General features: G+C 39.2%; 1 long non-coding RNA gene across 8 annotated transcripts; it reads left to right on the top strand.

The window, feature by feature from the left end:
• The first annotated feature begins 1,957 nt into the window (after positions 1–1,957).
• Positions 1,958–11,459, top strand: LOC126582045 (uncharacterized). Of its 8 annotated transcripts, none has more exons than XR_007609251.1 (6): positions 1,958–2,552; positions 2,658–3,483; positions 4,477–9,341; positions 9,447–9,515; positions 10,214–10,272; positions 11,266–11,459. It is a non-coding gene; the product is annotated as an uncharacterized LOC126582045 (long non-coding RNA). The 8 variants fall into 8 exon arrangements; XR_007609245.1 differs by lacking the exon at positions 11,266–11,459 and having other exon boundaries at positions 1,958–2,309; positions 2,393–2,552; positions 2,658–2,726; positions 3,425–3,483; positions 9,447–10,707; XR_007609248.1 differs by having other exon boundaries at positions 9,447–10,272.
• Positions 11,460–22,613: the final 11,154 nt, after the last annotated feature.

The raw sequence follows: 22,613 nt of genomic DNA, 5'->3' as shown, positions 1-22,613 counted from the left end.
GGTTTATGGAACCCCACGGCATGGAGGGGTTTTTCCACAACCTGTCCTACGAAATACTTCATTCTTTGGGTCCTTGAATGGGATGGGATAATGATCCTTTCTTATTGTCATGTTTTGCTTCTCTAAATCAACACGAACTCTCCCACCACGTTGTCTTCGATTAGGTACCTGCACCATACAAGGTAACAACCTATTAGTTGAAATGGGAATCGAATTTGGAATAGGTGGCTTACCTTTGTACGGCAAAGAAGTGGTAGCACTATGGACATATGCACAAGGGGTGCACTCGGCCAGATTTGGTGATTTCAAGGTTGGGGTCGTGCACTCTTTGTTGTTCACTCCAATTCCTTCCTCGATGGTGGGTTGTGGTACATTCTTGTTGACTAGTGTTGAACATTCCTGCCCTATATTTTCAATTACATTAATAGCACAACAAGAACGAACATCATTAGTATTCTCAACCGATTCAGAAATCTTAAAGTTAATCATATCACCACCAAAGGCCATAGTTACTGCTCCCTTGGCCACGTCAATCTTGGTTTGAGCCGTTTTCATGAATGGTCGTCCAAGTAAGAGTGGTGATGGTGGAGAGTGGGTTGAGTCCTCCATATCAAGCACATAGAAATCTGCAGGAAAAATCAAATGGTCTACCTGCACCAAAACATCTTCCAACACTCCTTTGGGATATGCATTAGATCGATCGGCTAATTGAATAATAACACCATCATTTTTAAGCTTTCCTAGATTCATAGATGCATAAACAGAATATGGCATGACATTTATAGATGCACCTAAATCTAACATAGCATGATCAAACCTCGTATTGCCAATAACACAAGGGATAGTGAAACTACCTGGATCTTTGCATTTAGGTGGTAACTTTCTTTGCAACAATGCAAATACATTCTCACTTACTGATGCGAAATAAATAAGCACACAAATTAAACCCTCTTTTTGTCAAATTGTAGTAAAGATGTAAGTAGGGATCGTTCTAGACCGGGGATTAGGAGGGATTGCTAAACACTTGAAAACTGACTTAAAAACATAAAAACAAAGTTTAAAACACTAAACTAGACTCAAAGAATGCAAAACTAAAGTTTAAAACACTTAAAAACATAAAACTCAAAACAGCAACCTAATGACTCAAAACTGCCTAAAAACCAGTTTCTGGGCAGTTTTGAGAACCTAACAAGAACTTGGACGAATTTGGGTGAAAACTTGAATCAAAACACTTAGAAACACAAATCAAAACACCTTCTAACTAATCTAAGACTTCAAAATAAAAGGGGATTTGTTTTGGACGAAAATTGAAAACAAAACAGAAACTTTGAAACAAAACAGATTGTAAAACGTGTTTGGATGAAAAGGATGGATAAAAGGCTAGTTAGGAGGTTCTTCTCCACACATGTCACACTTGCAAACAAAACGATTTTCAGTTGTTCTTCCAATAAATTATGAATACTCAACGCCCCAAATTAACCGTGAATTGCACTAATTAACCCTCAGTTTTTCCACAAGTTATTGAGTTGGATGATTGCATACGACAACCCAAAACATTCCCTACAAGTTCCCTATATGAATTGCATAATAGAGATACAAGCAAGAATCATTAAGTTCTATGAAAAACATAAGCATTGACGAGGCATTCGTTACTATGAATTGCATGAAACTTATGCCAAGAATTCATTCAACGCGATCGTTTTCAAGCGACCTTCACTACTTGTGATTATAAGATTGTAACTATTAGGTGAAACTCCCTCATAATCTAGCATCATATTCATGCATGAAAACTAAGCGTGCACTCTCAATCAACATACACAAATAAGTTATCAATCAAATAGATGAACGAATTGAATCCACAACTTATGAAATAACAACTGAATGTAATCAAATCATATTGCAAGCATGTACATGGTTTCGAATCACCCCCTAACTAAGAGGGGTTTAGTTCCTCATACTCGCAATGTCACAGCCCGTCCCGGAATTTTTAATTCCGAGGACGTGAAATTACAAAAACGCCCTTAAACGGGATTAAGGTGCGTAATTTTGGTGTTTGTTTTACCTAAAATTTCTAAGCTATTGTTGTGTTGGACTTTAGGTAGGGTCCTATACCCTAATTTCCTCCCCATTTTCCGTAACCTTTCCTTCTCTCTCTTCTTCTTCCATTTCAGATTTTCACTCTCTCTCTCTCCCTCTCCTTCGAACTCACACGGACCACCACAAAACCACCCTAAATCTATACCAACGTCAAGTTTGAGACCACCATTGGAATCCTGAGGACTTCACGATCACGTTGGTATCCATTTCAGGTAAGTTTTACTTCGGAAAACCTAGATTCTAAACTCCCCATGAAAGTGTACTGTTCATGAGCTTTGAATTGGTTGATTTTTAGGACAATCCAAGCTCATAGTGAGCTTAGTGAGGTCCCAAGGAAGCTCGGAGTGCTTCGTTGGAAGTTTTTGGACGTAAGAACACGGAGATCGACAAGTTCAAAGTTTGGCCGGAGCTTTCGAGGCTTTTTCCGGCGAATCCCCGGCGATTTAGGAGTCGAGGTAGGTATCAATCTCTTCGTCTCGTCAAGTACTACAACTTTCCTTTTTGTTTCACTCAATTTCGTTGAGTATTGAAGAAGTTATACTCATTTGAAAAATACCCAGTTTCCGGCGACCTCCGAGGCTTTCGAGGCAGTTTCCGGCCAAACCACGGCGAACTAGGTGTTGTGAAAGGTACCATTCTCTTTGTCTCTTCAAGGGCTACAACTTTCGTTTTTGAATCACTTGATTTCGTTGAGAAATGACAAAGTTATGGCAATTTGAAAAACTGCCCGGAAAACGGCCGCCGGAAAAACCAGTCCGGCGACCCAAGGAAGAAGAAGGTGCTACAGTAAAAATAAAAAATAAAAATAAAATTATTTTAAAAATATGTCGACGTCCGTGACGTCGAGTAGATCACTGTGGTATATTCATATACCTAAATTGAACACCGTATGAGAAAGTTATTGAGGATTGTTGGTTAGGTGTTCAAATAACGTTTTATAGTTTTCACATTTAGGTGAAAATGTGAATTGATGATCCGACCGTTGGATCGTCACCAAACTTTGATACGTTGTAATACGTAATATTTGAGGATTATTGGAACTTACGGATTGGGAATCCGAGTTACGGATCTTCCGGAATTGGAATTGTAAGTCCATAATATAAAATGTTAACCGTCACTTAGTTTTGGAAATTGACGGAGATCCGACCGTTGGATGGTAATGAAATTTTAGGATGTTATCCTAGAGATATATTGTGGACCTCTGGAAGTTATGGATTTAAAATCTGAGTGGCAGATCTTCCAGATCGAACTACGTAGTGACGTATTTTATATAAGTTATATATTCTATCGATATGAATTCTGAGGTTGGATTTGATTACTATTCTAGGCGGCGATCGTCGTGACGCCTTGATGTGTGGTGCTAGGGAGTTGTTGGACGAACTCCAGGTGAGTGGGCAGTTTTGTTTTCCGTATATATATATATACTTAACGTTTTCCCAGAAATTGAAAATGCATGAAATTATGTTTAAAATGAAATGCATATGAGTTATGTGGAAAAACGGGAAGTGAAATACCATGCATAGAATTGATATGAAAAGTATATAGAAATGTGAGTTGAAATGCCATGCATGAATTAATATATGATGCATATGTATGAATTGGTGCGGTGGACGCACAGGTAAGAATTGATTTATGATGCATATGTATGAATTGGTGCGGTGGACGCACAGGTAAGAATTGATTTATGATGCATATGTATGAAATGGTGCGGTGGACGCACAGATGAGTATTTAATTACTGTTATGATGATGATGATATATATTGAGCTCAAATCCTGCACCATGGTTTAGTGCTTATAGTATTCACCGCATCGCACGCTCGCCTTGGATCCAAGTAGATGCTAGTCGTACAGTCCACGCGGAGTGGGTACGACAGACCAGTCGCGAGAGTGTTAGTGAGATTCCGACTGGTGGGTGACCTTAGATTATGTGCACAGATGATTTATGAGAAGCACTAGAGCGTAACTTGTGTGCAGAAGGCCGGACGGGTCACAGAGGTGACTCCGGTAGAGTGATAATGATAGATTTTGAGCTCTAGGTTCAACCGTATAGGGCTATTAGAGGGCCTACGGTTGATTACTTTCTTGCACCTGATATGATTATGTTGATGCATTCATACCTTATTACTGTTGAGATGATGTGGCATGGCATAATTAATATGAGGAAATGTTGAGATGACATGGCATGGCATGATTGATAAAGAGATAATGTTGAGATAGTAAAAATGAAGTTTTGAGAATATATATGTATATTTATATTTTACATTTCTGGGAAAGTATACAGGTTTTACGGAGAGGGGTTACAACGTTTTGAGAAATGTTTGGATTTGGAAAAGAATTGTTTTACTGACCCACTCAATTTTGGTTTTGCGCCCCTCCAGGTTCAGGAATCACAAAGGTGTGGTGACTACGAGGAATTCGACGGTGTTTTGACAGATTGGACAAAATTAGGACTCACCTTCGGGTGTATCAACTTATAAATTGTATAATTAAAGCTTCCGTACTGTGCAAATGGTTACGTCACTCTCACGTGACGGCCAGCATGCCCTCCTTCGGGACGGGGTGTGTCAGTTGGTATCAGAGCATGGTTGCAATCTTGGACATCTTGAGAAGTTTATAGTGAATTCTGTCAGAACTACACCGCCTCGTAGCAAACCACGTAGTTAGAGGAATTTAGTCTCCCTGATTTAGCGGTTTGGGGGAAACTATTATTATGGTGATTCAGTATATTATCAAAATGGACATTTTAAGACGGGTTATGAGTTGAATTTGAATCACCTTATGAAATGATGAACCTGAGGGAGCGGAGTGACGGTTTAACCAATTGGAAAAGATGTTTCAGATTATGCAAGTCAAAGGAAATTTCCTTCTGACAGGTGGGTCGAGACGACTACCTGGTTTTGGGTATGAATTTGCATCCTGGTGGAAACAGGAATGTTAATTGTTGTCACCAGAGGAATCAGCCGATTTAAAATTTTTTAAGGAAAAGTTTATCCCTCTGGCATTTATCGATGGTAGTAAACAAGAGTTTACAAATATGAGACAAGGAAGGTGATGATCGAGGGATATTATAGAAAGTTTTCAGACTTGCCTCGTTCCATCCAGATATTGTTGTGAATTTGGTGGAGGTGTTATGTTGTTTTAGGCTGGGTGACAAAAAGGAAGTGGTATTTTTGGGGTGATCACTATCCATTGTAATTCTTACCAAGAGTATACAAGATGTTGTTGAGCCTTGATGACTCTGAGAATATGATCAGCTAGAGTGAAGAGGAATAAGAAAAGAATGGGAATTAAAAGAAGACGATAAAGTTAATGATTCGTCATATCAAGAATATCGAAGGATTCAGAGCTTCGAAAGAAGTGAAGCTAGAGTTAATTCTTCCAGCTGAGGTTTTAATGTCGTTGGTCAGAGTAAAAGTGATGGATATACTGGTAATCCCAGATATTTGAGACAAGGTGTCTCGAGTAAAGGAAATGTACCTTGTGCAGCAGGTACAAAAAAAAAAAAAAAAAAAAAAAAAAAAAAAAAAAAAAAAAATTAACACTTTGGGAAGTGTGAAATTAATGAATGTGTTTATGTGAACAGAGGGGACACAGAATTGTGAATCGTCCCTAGAATCAGTTGTACTCAACAATTTTCCATGATATCATAGTGTCGATTCAGCAGAGTTATGGACTTAGTAGTTTGGTCGGATTGACCGTGAGTACAGAGATATTTGATGAGTTATATGTTCAGCCGTACAGACCATGAGAAGTGGATTTGACTGACACATGAGAAATTAGTGAGTTATAGGCTCGGCCGTACCTACCACGCGGAGTGGATCCGGCCGACGTATTATTGAGATAAGAGTTGAATCAGTCGTATTGATCATTCTAGTTGACTTCGGCTGATATATTTCTTATTATGTATGTTATTACCTTGAGAGTAGTAAATAAATGTAGTTGAGATGAGTGTATGTATTTTGCATTGAGTGACAAAATAGTAATGTTATATCTTTGATAGTGGTTGCCTACTTATCGAGACAACGATGATTTATCAGTATTGCGGGCTGCAGACCGTAATATTAATAACTCATTCGTGGATTCGTTAAGCAAGCAAACCGGTAGATTATTTTATGTTAGTATTGTACTTATTTGGAATGCTTAATAATAATAGAATATATATTGTATCAGTTAATTCTGTTCCATTAGATTGGTTGGTTATAATTGTGACAAGACGAAATGTTATGGGAAACCAGTACTTTCCATCGATCTGGATGAACAGAGATTACTTTTGTAAGTATGCAAAATGGATTGAGTCAGGCTGTTATTTATGCTGTGAGAGCAAAGAGATTGTTTTCGAAAGACTGTCAAAAATACTTAGCTCATGTGGTGCTAAATGATGTTGTTTGGAGTAGTGTGAATAATGTCGAAAGAGTTAGACTTTTCTTGATGTCTTCCTTGAAAGTATACCTGGATTGCCTTCAGGCAGAGATATGAGGTTCATTATTGATTTGTTGCCAGGTATAAATTTATATTGGAGATTGGTTCATGATGAGTTAAGGGAATTGGAAATTCAGTTGAGGGAATTGGTTGATAAAAGTTTTATTCAACCTAGTACAACACTTTTGAGGAGCACCAGTTTGTTGGTGAGAAAGAAAATGGACTTAGAGATTGTTCATTGATTATAGATAATGGAATCGGGTAACGAATGAGAACCGTTATCCATTGTGGTGTATTGACGCTCATTTGATCAGTTCAAAGGTGCTTGTATCTTTTCAAAGATTGACTTGAAGTCTGTTTACAATCAATTGAAAATTATGAGTAACGTTGTTCCTAAGATTGTTTTTCTGGACTCGTTATAGTCTTTATGAAGTTTGGTGATGCTATATGGATACTCATGCTGTTTTATGAGTTGATGGATGAAGTATTCCAATAATGCCTTGATAGATTGATATCATTTTCATTGAAGATATTCTGGCATATTCTGAGCCAGAGCAGAGCATGTAAACGTATTAAGTCAATGAAGCAAAGATTGAGAGAACGTTAGTTGTATGCTAAGTTTAGCAAAAGCTAAAGTTAAATGGATCAAGTGGCATTCTAAAATTTGTTATGTCTGCTTAAGGTATTCAAGTGAATCATTAAAAGATAGCAGAAATTGAGGAATTGGAACAACCACGAACTGTAATTGAGATTCGGAATTTCTTAGCTTACCAGGCTATCTTGGATGGTTGTGAAAGATTTTTCAGTCATTGCTTTGTCATTGACGAGACTGTGGAGAAATGAGGTTATGTATGAGTGGGAAGGAAATTGTGAGCAAAGGATTCAACAACTGAAGTATTTCCTCACTCATGCACGTATTTTGGTATCCCCAGAGAATAGTGGTAATCATAAATTTTTAGTGATGTTTCTTGAATGGTATTGGAGGCATGTTGATGCAAATGTTAGGGTGATTGCATACGTTTCACGATAAATGGAACCTCATGAGATGAATTACCCTACTGGTGATTTGGAAGTCACGATTATCATTCTTGCTGTGAAGTTATGAAGGCATTATATGTTGATAAGAATGCAAGATTTTTACGAATCCAAAAAGTCTTCAATATCCATTACTTGGAAGGATTTTGATATGAGGCAGCGAAAGTGAATTGTATTGCTTAATGAACATGATTGTACGATCAGGGTGATCGTAAAGTTTGTTCTAGCTCAAGCACTTGGCGAGAAGACTACAGTAAGATTAATGTCTGGCACGTTTGCCAAGATTATCTTCTTGTGGATTGGAAACCAACTAAAGTAAAGTTAAGAATGGAAGATCGAGAAGAAGTTATACTTGTTAAGTAACAAGTTAGTACATTTACTCCAGTGTTGAGTAACAACCTTTCCCAGACAGTGCAACATTACTAATTTGTTTTATGGAAAAGAGAATTGGATTACGGAACTGCTAAGTTTCTTAAGTATGTTGGTTGTGCAGTTTCCGAAGTAACGCCATAAGGACCATGAAATGTGTCACGTGAGTCGGTTTTTGATGACTTGTGAATGGAATGTTTCTGGATAGAGAAAGATTCGATCAAGAAAGAGTTTTAGTAGACCCTGAGACTATGGATGAGTCTCCTCAAAGTATTCAGGTGATTAAGTTAAACTGAAGTAACCAGGAATGGCAAAAGAGATCAACAGATGGATATGCCACTAATCGAGTGTGTAAGGTAAATGGTTTGATATTTTTGGAATTTCACCATGAACAGAAATAGTAAGATTCAGAAAGGAAGACAAGATAAGTCTTGAACACATCAGTCCGTTTTGATCATTAAAGGAATCGACGAAGTTGCATACAAGTTTGTGATGCCTTCAGAATTGGCTAAGGCACATAATGTATTTTGTGTTCGATGCGTTGTCACTAGGTGGCAGATTTGTCGCATAAGATTCTGGTTCAACCTTTGGAGATTAATCCGGATTCGACTTGATGAGGAACCAGTGACTATACTGGATTGGAAAGATAAGACTATGAGGAATAAGATCGTGAGCTTGGTAAAAGTATTGTGGAGGAACCATTCAGCAGAAGAAGCTACTTGGGAGACAAAAGAACGGATGAGAGATATGTATCCGAGGCTATTTTTTTTAGTATTGAGAGTTTGGTTGGTGGCTGGAATTTCGGGGACGAAATTCTATAAGGAGGGGAGATTGTCACAGCCCGTCCCGGAATTTTTAATTCCGAGGACGTGAAATTACAAAAACGCCCTTAAACGGGATTAAGGTGCGTAATTTTGGTGTTTGTTTTACCTAAAATTTCTAAGCTATTGTTGTGTTGGACTTTAGGTAGGGTCCTATACCCTAATTTCCTCCCCATTTTCCGTAACCTTTCCTTCTCTCTCTTCTTCTTCCATTTCAGATTTTCACTCTCTCTCTCTCCCTCTCCTTCGAACTCACACGGACCACCACAAAACCACCCTAAATCTATACCAACGTCAAGTTTGAGACCACCATTGGAATCCTGAGGACTTCACGATCACGTTGGTATCCATTTCAGGTAAGTTTTACTTCGGAAAACCTAGATTCTAAACTCCCCATGAAAGTGTACTGTTCATGAGCTTTGAATTGGTTGATTTTTAGGACAATCCAAGCTCATAGTGAGCTTAGTGAGGTCCCAAGGAAGCTCGGAGTGCTTCGTTGGAAGTTTTTGGACGTAAGAACACGGAGATCGACAAGTTCAAAGTTTGGCCGGAGCTTTCGAGGCTTTTTCCGGCGAATCCCCGGCGATTTAGGAGTAGAGGTAGGTATCAATCTCTTCGTCTCGTCAAGTACTACAACTTTCCTTTTTGTTTCACTCAATTTCGTTGAGTATTGAAGAAGTTATACTCATTTGAAAAATACCCAGTTTCCGGCGACCTCCGAGGCTTTCGAGGCAGTTTCCGGCCAAACCACGGCGAACTAGGTGTTGTGAAAGGTACCATTCTCTTTGTCTCTTCAAGGGCTACAACTTTCGTTTTTGAATCACTTGATTTCGTTGAGAAATGACAAAGTTATGGCAATTTGAAAAACTGCCCGGAAAACGGCCGCCGGAAAAACCAGTCCGGCGACCCAAGGAAGAAGAAGGTGCTACAGTAAAAATAAAAAATAAAAATAAAATTATTTTAAAAATATGTCGACGTCCGTGACGTCGAGTAGATCACTGTGGTATATTCATATACCTAAATTGAACACCGTATGAGAAAGTTATTGAGGATTGTTGGTTAGGTGTTCAAATAACGTTTTATAGTTTTCACATTTAGGTGAAAATGTGAATTGATGATCCGACCGTTGGATCGTCACCAAACTTTGATACGTTGTAATACGTAATATTTGAGGATTATTGGAACTTACGGATTGGGAATCCGAGTTACGGATCTTCCGGAATTGGAATTGTAAGTCCATAATATAAAATGTTAACCGTCACTTAGTTTTGGAAATTGACGGAGATCCGACCGTTGGATGGTAATGAAATTTTAGGATGTTATCCTAGAGATATATTGTGGACCTCTGGAAGTTATGGATTTAAAATCTGAGTGGCAGATCTTCCAGATCGAACTACGTAGTGACGTATTTTATATAAGTTATATATTCTATCGATATGAATTCTGAGGTTGGATTTGATTACTATTCTAGGCGGCGATCGTCGTGACGCCTTGATGTGTGGTGCTAGGGAGTTGTTGGACGAACTCCAGGTGAGTGGGCAGTTTTGTTTTCCGTATATATATATATACTTAACGTTTTCCCAGAAATTGAAAATGCATGAAATTATGTTTAAAATGAAATGCATATGAGTTATGTGGAAAAACGGGAAGTGAAATACCATGCATAGAATTGATATGAAAAGTATATAGAAATGTGAGTTGAAATGCCATGCATGAATTAATATATGATGCATATGTATGAATTGGTGCGGTGGACGCACAGGTAAGAATTGATTTATGATGCATATGTATGAATTGGTGCGGTGGACGCACAGGTAAGAATTGATTTATGATGCATATGTATGAAATGGTGCGGTGGACGCACAGATGAGTATTTAATTACTGTTATGATGATGATGATATATATTGAGCTCAAATCCTGCACCATGGTTTAGTGCTTATAGTATTCACCGCATCGCACGCTCGCCTTGGATCCAAGTAGATGCTAGTCGTACAGTCCACGCGGAGTGGGTACGACAGACCAGTCGCGAGAGTGTTAGTGAGATTCCGACTGGTGGGTGACCTTAGATTATGTGCACAGATGATTTATGAGAAGCACTAGAGCGTAACTTGTGTGCAGAAGGCCGGACGGGTCACAGAGGTGACTCCGGTAGAGTGATAATGATAGATTTTGAGCTCTAGGTTCAACCGTATAGGGCTATTAGAGGGCCTACGGTTGATTACTTTCTTGCACCTGATATGATTATGTTGATGCATTCATACCTTATTACTGTTGAGATGATGTGGCATGGCATAATTAATATGAGGAAATGTTGAGATGACATGGCATGGCATGATTGATAAAGAGATAATGTTGAGATAGTAAAAATGAAGTTTTGAGAATATATATGTATATTTATATTTTACATTTCTGGGAAAGTATACAGGTTTTACGGAGAGGGGTTACAACGTTTTGAGAAATGTTTGGATTTGGAAAAGAATTGTTTTACTGACCCACTCAATTTTGGTTTTGCGCCCCTCCAGGTTCAGGAATCACAAAGGTGTGGTGACTACGAGGAATTCGACGGTGTTTTGACAGATTGGACAAAATTAGGACTCACCTTCGGGTGTATCAACTTATAAATTGTATAATTAAAGCTTCCGTACTGTGCAAATGGTTACGTCACTCTCACGTGACGGCCAGCATGCCCTCCTTCGGGACGGGGTGTGTCACGCAAAGCAAAGATACATAAATTTAGAAATTAAAACCCAAAGAAAGAAAACACCTAGAAGGCTCCAACTTGGCAGCAAGATCATCAATGATTTCCTTTTCCTCCTTGCTGCGGCAGAGAAGTTTAGAACAGGTTTTGGGTGGTATTTAGGGTGTAGAATGGATGGGGAATGGTAGGGAAAGGTTTAGGGTTGATGGGGGTACGGCTAGGGATGATTTTTGGGCAGAATTTTGGGACTTTGGTGATGGGAAGGTGCGGCAGAATGCAAGGGCAGATTTCTGGCGTGAATGATTGTGTATGAGAGGTGGTCTCTGATCTAGGGGTTATAATGAGTATATATAGGCATCCAAAACCCTAGGGTAATCAGATTAGGGTTTCTAGAAGCCCAAATCCACCAGAAATTAGGTTAAAACAATCAGATTTTTAGTGGGAATAAGGCCTAAGGTGCGGCTAGGGTTAGGGTTTAGAGATGGGCCTTCTAGAATTCCTTGCAAGGCAAGGAAATCAGATATTCTAGAGGCCTAGGTGCGGCTAGGGTTAGGGTCCACAAGGAATTAGGGTTTAGGTCATCTAAAAGCCCAAAGCCAAGAATAGAAACTCTCGAAAATGGAAAGCTTTCCATGACAACATGTTATTGAATTGGATGATTGCATACGACAACCCAAAGCATTCCCCACAAGTCCCCTACATGATTGCATAATAGAGATACAAGCAAGAATCATTAAGTTCTATGAAAAACCATAAGCATTGACGAAGCACTTGTTACTATGATTGCATGAAACTTATGCCAAGAATTTACTTAACGCGATTGAGATCATCAACCTTTACTACTTATGAATATAAGTCCATAACGATTAGGTGAAATTTCTTTATATCCTAGCATCAAATTCATGCATGCAAATTAAGTGTCGACCCTCAACCAACATACACAAATCAGTTTTAATTCTTGTAGATAAGTAAATTGGATTCACAACTTATGAAACGCAATTAGAAGTAATCAAATCATATAGCAAGCATAAACATGGTTTCGAATCCCCCCCTAGCCAAGGGGGGGTTTAGTTCCTCATACTCGCAAAGCAAAGATACATAAATTTAGAAATTAAAATCCAAAGAAAGAAAACACCTAGAACGCTCCAACTTGGCAGCAAGCGCATCCAAGAATTCTCCTTCCTCCTTGCTACGGCAGAGAACTTTAGAACAGGTTTTGGGTGGTATTTATGGTGTAGAATGGATGGGGAATGGTATGGAAAGGTGTAGGGTTGATGGGTGGTGCGGCTAGGGATGATTTTGGGCAGAAAATATGGAATATGGTGGTGGAAAGGTGCGGCAAAGAGAGCCTCTTCGTTTCTGACGTGAATGATGTATATGGGAGGTGATATCTCCGGCCAAAAGGGTTTAATGAGTATATATAGGCACTTCAAAACCCTAGCAATCAGATTAGGGTTTCTAGAAGCCCAAATCCACCAGAAATTAGGTTAAAACAATCAGATTTTTAGTGGGAATAAGGCCTAAGGTGCGGCTAGGGTTAGCGTTTAGAGATGGGCCTTCTAGAATGCCTTGCAAGGCAAGGAAATCAGATATTCTAGAGGCCTAGATGCGGCTAGGGTTAGGGTCCACAAGTAATTAGGGTTTAGGTCATCTAAAAGCCCAAAGCCAAGAATAGAAACTCTCGAAAATGGAAACCTCCAAGAATAGAAACTTCCAACTTTAGAAACTTTGGTTTCCAAATCTGAATTCTTTGTTCTTCACTTTCATTTCTTCATTTCTTAAGCTCCTTTGACCTTCAAACTCGTCCATTCCTTGTGCTCCATTAGCATACACTCCATTCCAGCTCAATTTTGCTCTAAAATACTCCATTTTGCACTTCTTTGCATACTTCGTCTCTAAACCTGAAATTGCTCGAAAATGACTTTAAACACTAAAATAACTAAAGAAAAACAACATAAATGCTTAAGAACAAGCCAACTAAGTCGCATAAATATGCTCCTATCAGGCCTCTGCTTTATCGAGACGTGTGAGCATCTGTCAAATTGCACATCTGCGTTGCGTAAATCACGCACAATCTGTCGAAAATTTCTGGAGAAGCGGAATGCACGTGAAAACTACTGTTAAATTATCCCAGGCTGGCCGACGCGAGTAATGGAACAATGCCTTCCTAGCCATTAAGAAAATTCTATAAATGTTGAACTTCAAAGTGAAGCAGCCTCACCCAACTTTCAGCCTCACTTAACCATTCCTCCTCAAACAGCAACTTTTCATCCTCGTTATGACTTGGAAAGATTGAAGAAAGAAACAGACCAACACCTCTCCCTCGTGCCTGCCCGTCGCGCAGAAGAAACAAGCAGAGAAGAATGCAGCTTGCACAATCAACCCAGCAGAAGGAGTCTGAGATGAAGAACTAGAGAAGCTGCCACATCTGCTTGGAGAACAAATAAGGAATTGCAACATCGCCAAAGAGCAAAGCTTCGCCGTACAATTCCAATCCAGTTCAAGATCAAAGCTGTGGAAAGTCAACAAGATCAACTATCTCCAAAACCAGATTTGCGTTCTTAAACTCTACTCTGTCTGGTTTTTACTTTGCCATATTTGTCATGTTTATTTGTCGTTTGTTATTTGCTTGTTTTTGGTGTGAGTATATGCTTGAAACATTGAGGACAATGTTCGATTTAAGTGTGGGGGAATTGGTAACTACTGTTTTGCATGAAAATTCGTAGAAAATTATCACCCATTACTTCTAATGTTGTTCCTTGCTGTTTAAGTGTTTTTAAGCTGTTTTGGAGTGTTTCAGTATGTTTTGACATAAAAATCCGAAAATTTCATAAAAATTTGAAAAAATTGTTTTGAAAAACCCAAAAAGAGTTGTTTTTGTTTGTTTATTTTGTGTCTTAGGGTACCTTCCAACACAATGATGAGGATTTGGTCTTTAATTACATGACTGTTAAAGAGAATTATAAACATGGATGAAAGTTTGATATGCTCTTTGGTTTATACTTGGTTGTAGTTATAATTTATGAATTCACATGCAATCATAAAGGAAAAATTAGTTTTTGTAACATGCTTGAAGAAAGGAACTCAAACAAACGCTACAACCTTGTGAGACTTGAGCCTAAACGTTATTTGGAGAGTTGATAATCTGTGCATTATTGTTTTCTAAAGTCGTTGCATGATCTCATTTTTCTTTGCTTGGTTACTACTTAGAAGGCGTTTCATCATTTAGTTCCAAATGCTAGAACTCATGCCCATTTCATTCAAAGCATGATATTGATTTGCATAATACATATTCAAGATGAAGTTGTGTAGTTACCACCACCAAAGCCAAATTGCCGTGTATCCTACTTCATTATTTGTTTAAGTTAACCCCATTGAGCCTTGTTAGCCTACGTTCTTTGTTAACCCACGTTATCCTCACCTAGCCTAGATTAGGACCATCCATACCCTTGTTCTTAAAGCATAGTAAAGCATGATTCAAATTGAATTCCTTGTGATTATGTATGGCAGAAAATAAGTGTGGGGGAAGTGTTTCTCATGTAAGTAGTGTGCCATAGGCACGGGTGAAAAAAAAAAAAAAAGTTGAATTTGACCCTAAGAGTTGTTTAAATCTTTCCCTTACGTCTAAAAGTTGATTTATGCAATCTAAGTGAATTCTAAGTTCAAGTTCATTATTTTATTTGCTATTGCTTTAAGAACGTTTGTTTTCCCTTACCTTCATTTGTTAGCCAACACCCCAAACCCGTTACAACCTTTGACTTCATCTTGAGTGTCATGCGTTTAAATATGTGGAGTTTGAAATTGATATGAGCATATGGTGTCATTGGTTCTCGCATCTAAGTAGTAGCATTCCATTCATGAGATCATATCTAAACATGTTCCAGAAATCGCTTTCTCTAAGGCATGACTACATTCAAAATCATGTTTTAATTGGTTAAATGTGAACTAGTACGTGGTGACTATGATTAAGTATGTGCTTAAGTGTGAAGATGGCTAAAACCTGTGGGAATGATAATTTTTAATATGTCATGTGCATTGGGAATCCCTGAGGCAAACGTTGGAAGGTTTAGGTTATGTTTTGATATTTTGTTTCGTTTTGTTTTGTTTCTTTGTTTTGCTCGAGGACTAGCAAAAGCTAAGTGTGAGGGAATTTGATAGGAGCATATTTATGCGCCTTAGTTAGCTAGTTCTTATGCATTTATGTTGTGTTTTCTTAGTTAAGTTAGTCTTTTAAGCTATTTTCATGTGTTTTCAGGTTTTAAGGACAAAGTAAGCAAAAAGATGCAATTTGGAGCATTTTGGAGCAAAGTTGAGCTAGAATGGAGCTCATGCATGTGGAGCACAAAGAATGGACGAATTTAAAGGATTGAAGAAGCTAGGAATGTGTTTCAAAGTTGAAGAATTGAAGATGCAAAGATTCCTAATTGAAGTAGGAAAGTGCTTAATTGAAGATGAAATCCTAGTCAACAAAGGATTCCTAGTTGAAGAATGATTCCTAATTGAAGTTGGATTTCTAGAAGATTGAAGTTTCGTACTCAAACTAGGTTTCCTACTTGAAGAAGGGAAGTTAAAGCCAAAGAATCAGCTTAAGTGAAGAAACCTTATCCAAACCCTATCCTATCCTATCTTATCCTAATCCTAATCCACCTATATTTCAGCTGCAAGGGAGGATTCCTAACTATATTAGGATGCTTAAAATCAGATTTCTATAAGACCTAATCCTCTCCTACAAAAGTGGCGCCTAGTGATAGGAGCATATTTATGCGCCTTAGTTAGTTAGTTCTTATGCATTTATGTTGTGTTTTCTTAGTTAAGTTAGTCTTTTAAGCTATTTTCATGTGTTTTCAGGTTTTAGAGACAAAGTAAGCAAAAAGGATGCAATTTGGAGCATTTTGGAGCAAAATTGGGGTAAAATGGAGTTCATGCACATGAAGCACAAGGGATGGACGAATTTGAGGAATTGGTGAAGCTAGGAAGGCGTTTCAAAGTTGAAGAATTGAATATACAAAGTTTCCTAGTTGAAGAAGGAAATGACTTGAATGAAGGATTCCTAAATAAATTGGGATTCCTAATCACTAAAGGAGTCCTAATTGAATATGGATTCCTAGATATATGAAGTTTCCTACTCAAGCAAGGTTTCCTACATGAAGAAGAAGAATTAAAGCCAAAGAATCAGCTCAAGATAAGGAATATTATCCAAAACCTCATCCATAACCTTATCTTAGCTTATCTTATCCAATCAAATCTTATCCTTATCCTAAACTATCCACATTCCAGCCACTTAGGAGGGTTTCTAATTAGATTAGGATGCTTAAAATGGGATTTCTAGAAGACCTTATCTTATCCTACCAATATGACACCTAGGAACCTTTCTAGAAGCCTAACAATCTGCCTTGCATTATCTTCTAGAACCCTAGATCCTTGCCGCACCTAATACCTATTTCCCTTGGGATTTTTGGTTTCTAGAAGTCTTATCTTTTCACACTCTTTCTGCTGCACATTATCTCCCAATCCCTTTGGGTTTTTGACTTGTTTTCCTTATAGGATTGGATGTTATTATCCTATGCAATTTAGGCCTTTAAAACCTTGTCCTTTGCTACCTAGGAGATGGGATTTTCAGCCTATAAATACAAGGCCTTGCCGCACATATCACTCACCACCCTCTACCAGATTTTCACTACATCATTCACCATTCATACCTCTTGTGCCGTGAGTTTGCAAGGAGAAGAAGGAAGACAACCGTGCATGCCATTCAAGGAGCTTGGATTGTGGAGCGTTTCTAGGTGTTTTCTATCTTTATGTCAATGTTTAAATTTATTTGTGATAGGAGCATATTTATGCGCCTTAGTTAGCTAGTTCTTATGCACTTTTGTTATGTTTTCTTTGTTAAAGTAGTCTTTTAAGCTACTTTCTTGTGTTTTCAGGTTTAGCGGACGTATTACATGAAATGATGCAATTGGGAGCTTTTGGAGCAAAAAGTGAGCTTGAATTGAAAAGGACATGCTTGGAACGCAAGGTTGGGATGGAATTGAAGAATTGAAGATTTGAGGTTTCCTACTTGAAGTAGGAAAGCTAAGCCTAAAAGTTTCCATTTTGGGTCGATCTTTCCTAAATCGGAATTGGCAACCAAAGTTTCTAAAAGTTGGAAGTTTCTATTCTTGGAGGTTTCCATTTTCGAGAGTTTCTATTCTTGGCGTTGGGCTTTTAGATGACCTAAACCCAAATTTCCTTGTGGACCTTCAACCCATGCCGAACCCTAGGGCCTAATCATCTAAAATCTGCCATGTTAAACCCTAGCCCATTCCTCCTAAACCCAAGCCGCACCTTTCCACCTAGAAGCCCTATTTTCCAAACCCTAAACCCTAATCCACTTAAGTAGCCGCACCTAACCCTAGCCCAATCTGATTTATTTAGGGTTTTAGGTGTCTATATATATGTATTTTACACCTAGCCGCACATCTTCTTCCCTCTCCATAAAAATCAGAAAACCATATCCCTTTCCCCACCTTGCCGCAGCCACCATCACCCAAATTCCTTCCTTGCCGCAGCCATTCATCCATTCCAGCCACCATCCTCCACCTTTAGACACCATTCCACACCTCCATAACTCTTTCCCACACCTTGCCGCACCACCCTACCATCCTAACTCCCTTCTAAAAAACCAAAAACACATCCAGAAACTCCATTCACGCCAGAACCTGTCCCTCACCTTTGCCGAGCCCAACCTACACCCAAATCCATATTCTCTGACCCCAAACCTTCCTAGCCGTGCCCTACACCTATCCTAGATAGTTTTCCACCATTCTCCCTCATCCAAAGTCATCCAAAACCATCCAAAAACCCCCTAACCCTCACTGCCGCAGCAAGGAGAAGAAGAAAGAGGAGCTTTCTGTGCAGATTTCAAAGTGGACTTCCTTGGCATTTTAGGTGTAATCTTTCTTATGTCTTCGATGTTTCAATTCAATAAACTTTGTGTTGTGAGTATGAGGAACTAAACCCCCTTAGTTGGGGGGTGATTCGAAACCATGTACATGCTTGCAATTTGATTCGATTACATTCAGTTGTTAGTTCATAAGTTGTGGATTCAATTCGTTCATCTATTTGATTGATAACTTATTTGTGTATGTTGATTGAGAGTGCACGCTTAGTTTTCATGCATGAATATGATGCTAGATTATGAGGGAGTTTCACCTAATAGTTACAATCTTATAATCACAAGTAGTGAAGATCGCTTGAAACGATCGCGTTGAATGAATTCTTAGCATAAGTTTCATGCAATTCATAGTAACAAATGCTTCGTCAATGCTTATGTTTTTCATAGAACGTAATGATTCTTGCTTGTATCTCTATTATGCAATTCATGTAGGGAACTTGTAGGGAATGTTTTGAGTTGTCGTATGCAATCATCCAACTTGATAAATTCTGGAAAAACTGAGGGTTAATTAGTGCAATTCACGGTTAACTTGGGGCGTTGAGTATTCATAGGTTATCGGAAGAACAACTGAAAATCGTTTTGTTTGCAAGTGTGACATGTGTGGAGAAGAACCTCCTAACTAGCCTTTTATCCATCTATTTCACCAAAATCGTTTTTACAATCTGTTTAGTTTAAGTTTCTGTTTTGTGTTAAATTTTCGTCCAAAACAAATCCCCCTTTAATTTGAAGTCTTAGATTAGTTAGAAAGTGTTTTGATTTGTGTTTCTAAGTATTTTGATTCAAGTTTTCATCAAATTTCGTCCAAATTAGTTAAGGTGCTCAAAACTGCCCAGAAAGTGGTTTTTAGGCAGTTTTGAGCCTTCTAGTTGCTGTTTTGAGTTTTAGGTTTGTTTAAGTGTTTTAACCTTTACTTTTGCATTCTTTGAGTCTAAGTTAGTGTTTTTAAACTTTGTTTTTGAGTTTTAAGTCAGTTTCCAAGTGTTTAGCAATCCCTCCTAATCCCCGGTTTAGAACGATCCCTACTTACATCTTTGCTACAATTTGACAAAAAGAGGGTTTAATTTGTGTGCTTATCTATTTCGCATCAGATTTTTGGCGCCGTTGCCGGGGATTAGCAATTTTGCTAATCCCTTGGATTGTTTTTGTTTCTTTTATTTCACTTTGTTTCTGACTTTGTTTAAGTTTCTGACCTAAATTTTGTTTCTTGTTTCTTAGGTACTAATGTATGACTAGAAGCTCTCAACCGATTCGTACAAACATCTTGGATTTTGACGACGATTTTGAGAGGAAGTTAAGGAGAGCTAGAAACCAGCAAGAGCATCATCCACCCAGTTCCGAATCTGACCTTGAAGAAAACGTACAACAAGAGGAGGAGGAAGCCACGGCAGGGATATTTGAAGAAGTCCAAGGCATGGCCATGGACAATCGTACACTCAAAGAGCTTTCCGCCTCGGGTTTGGATAATGCCGCACCCTTGTGCATTCAATACCCCATGGCTGCCCAAGGTAAGACAGATGAGTTTGAATTAAAGTCAAGTTTGCTTCATCATATTCCTAAATACCATGGCTTGTCCATGGAAGATCCTAACAAACATTTGAAAGAATTTGAAGTAGTTTGCTCCAGTATGACTCCCGTCAATGTTGACGGAAATATCTTGAAGATGAAGGCTTTTCCATTCTCTTTGATGGATAAAGCTAAGGATTGGTTATATGAGTTAGCTCCCGGCACTGTCACTTCTTGGGAGAGTATGAAGAGAGCGTTCTTGGAGAAGTTCTTTCCGACTTCTCGCATCATCCTCCTACGCAAAAAGATAAGCGGAATTCAGCAAGAAGAAGGTGAGTCTTTTCCTACATATTATGAACGATTTAAATCACTTGTTGCTTCTTGTCCACAGCATCAGATGAAGGAGGAGTTGCTTTTGCAATACTTCTACGAGGGTCTCCTACCTCTAGAACGTCAAATGCTTGATGCTTCGGCGGGGGGAGCATTGGTGGACAAAACACCCATGGCTGCCAAGGTCTTGATTGCTAATAGAGCGTTGAATGCTCAACAATACGAGGGTGTAGGCCAAAGAAGACCCCCACGGCACCAAGTACATGAGGTAAGTGCAACTTCCGATCTTCATTCACAATTGGCTAATCTTACTTCTATTGTTTCGCAGATGGCCGAGGGAATGAAGATGCAAGGACCTGTGATATGTGGCGTATGTTCTATCCAAGGACATGTCTCCGAAAAATGTCCTCAACTCATCGAGAATGGCGGATGGGAGAGTGCGAATGCCATTGGGTTTCAAAGCCAAAATCAGTCAAGACACGATCCATACTCCAACACATATAATCCGGGGTGGCGAGACCACCCAAATTTCAAGTGGAGGGATCCCCAACAACCTCAAAACCAAGGAGGCTTCAGGCAACAGCCCCCGGGGTTCTTTCCCAAAACCTACGGCCCACCCCAAAATCAAGCCCAATCCGGCCCAAGTGCCTCAGGTACGTCTCTTGACAATGATGCACTTCTTAAGATACTAACTAAGTTGTCTAATGGGCAGGAAGATCAAGCTAAGGCTATGCAGAATCAAGATAAAAGGGTGGATCAACTTGAGAAACAAATTGGGCAGATTGCCGAGTTTGTAGGTAAGTTTCGAGATCCCGGACAACTCCCTAGTTCCACCATTCCAAATCCGAAGGGAGGTTTCGAAAGTGCCAAAGCTATCACCCTAAGAAGTGGTAAGGAAGTTGGGGCAGGTTCTACACCAAAAACAGGTCATAATGAGGATGAACTTTTGGAAATGGAAGAGGAGGCATCAAAGCAGCCCACGGCAAAGGTGGTTCCACCTTTGCCGCAAGTCCCTAATGTCCCAAATCTGCTCAATTCGTCCCACAAAGGTAAGAATGTGTCCAATTCAGTTCATACTAATGTTTTCCCTTCAAATGTGCCTTTTCCTAGTAGGTTCATGCAAACGAAGAAAGAAGAGGCCGAAAAGGATATCCTTGAAACCTTTAGGAAAGTTCAAGTTAACATACCTTTGTTAGATGCAATCAAGCAAGTTCCGAGGTATGCTAAGTTCTTGAAGGAGTTGTGTACCACGAGGAAGAGGATGGCAACCAAGGAAGTGGTCAAGGTAGGTGAGAATGTGTCCGCCATCTTGCAACGCAAATTACCTCCCAAATGTAAAGATCCAGGTAGCTTTACCATTCCTTGTGTTATTGGGAATACTAGATTTGAGTCTGCCATGCTTGACTTAGGTGCTTCTATAAATGTTATGCCATATTCCATTTATGCATCTATGAACTTAGGAGCATTGAAAAATGATGGGGTAATAATACAATTGGCCGATAGATCTAACGCCTATCTAAAGGGAGTTTTGGAAGATGTGCTTGTGCAGGTTAATCATTTAGTTTTCCCAGCGGATTTCTATGTCCTCGAAATGGATGAATCGGACCATGCTCCTTCACTGCCCATTCTACTTGGAAGGCCATTCATGAAGACGGCCCGGACGAAGATTGACGTGTATAGTGGAACTTTGTCTATGGAATTCGATGGGGAAGTTGTTAATTTTAATCTTTCTGATTCCATTAAATACCCTAGTGAGGACCATTCATGCTTTTCTATTGATATAATTGACTCTTTGGCGCAGGGATATCTCGACGATTTAAATGACGATGCGCTTGAAAAAGTCATTACACGAGGCATGGAACTCAAAACAAAGGGGGCTGATTGCATGCATGCTCACGGCATACATGGTTCATCCCATGCCGTGCCCCCTAGTGAGGAATTACTTGAAGTTGTGGCTGCCCTTGAGTCCTTACCTAAGCTTGATGGTAAGTATACTAACCGTGAGTCCATTCCCATTTCGACTAACAAATTGCTTCCATCTATAATTCAGGCACCTATCCTTGAACTCAAGCCTTTACCAAGCCATCTGAAGTACATTTTCTTGGGAGAAAAGGAAACATTACCTGCCATCATTTCCTCTTCCCTCACGGCACAAGAGGAGGAGAAGTTGCTTCGCGTTTTGAAGGAGTTCAAATCTGCTCTAGGTTGGACATTGGCCGACATCAAAGGTATAAGCCCTACGACTTGTATGCATCACATATTTCTTGAGGAGGGGGCCAAACCAACTAGAGAGGCTCAACGCCGTCTCAACCCTCCGATGATGGAAGTAGTGAAAAAGGAGATCATAAAGCTTCTAGATTGTGGGGTTATCTATCCAATCTCGGATAGTAGGTGGGTTTCGCCGG

Source organism: Malus sylvestris, chromosome 9 (assembly GCF_916048215.2).
Source record: "Malus sylvestris chromosome 9, drMalSylv7.2, whole genome shotgun sequence".
NCBI classification, from domain to species: domain Eukaryota; kingdom Viridiplantae; phylum Streptophyta; class Magnoliopsida; order Rosales; family Rosaceae; genus Malus; species Malus sylvestris.
The sequence above is the reverse complement of the archived record's forward strand: the minus strand, read 5'-3'. Positions and strand labels throughout refer to the sequence as shown.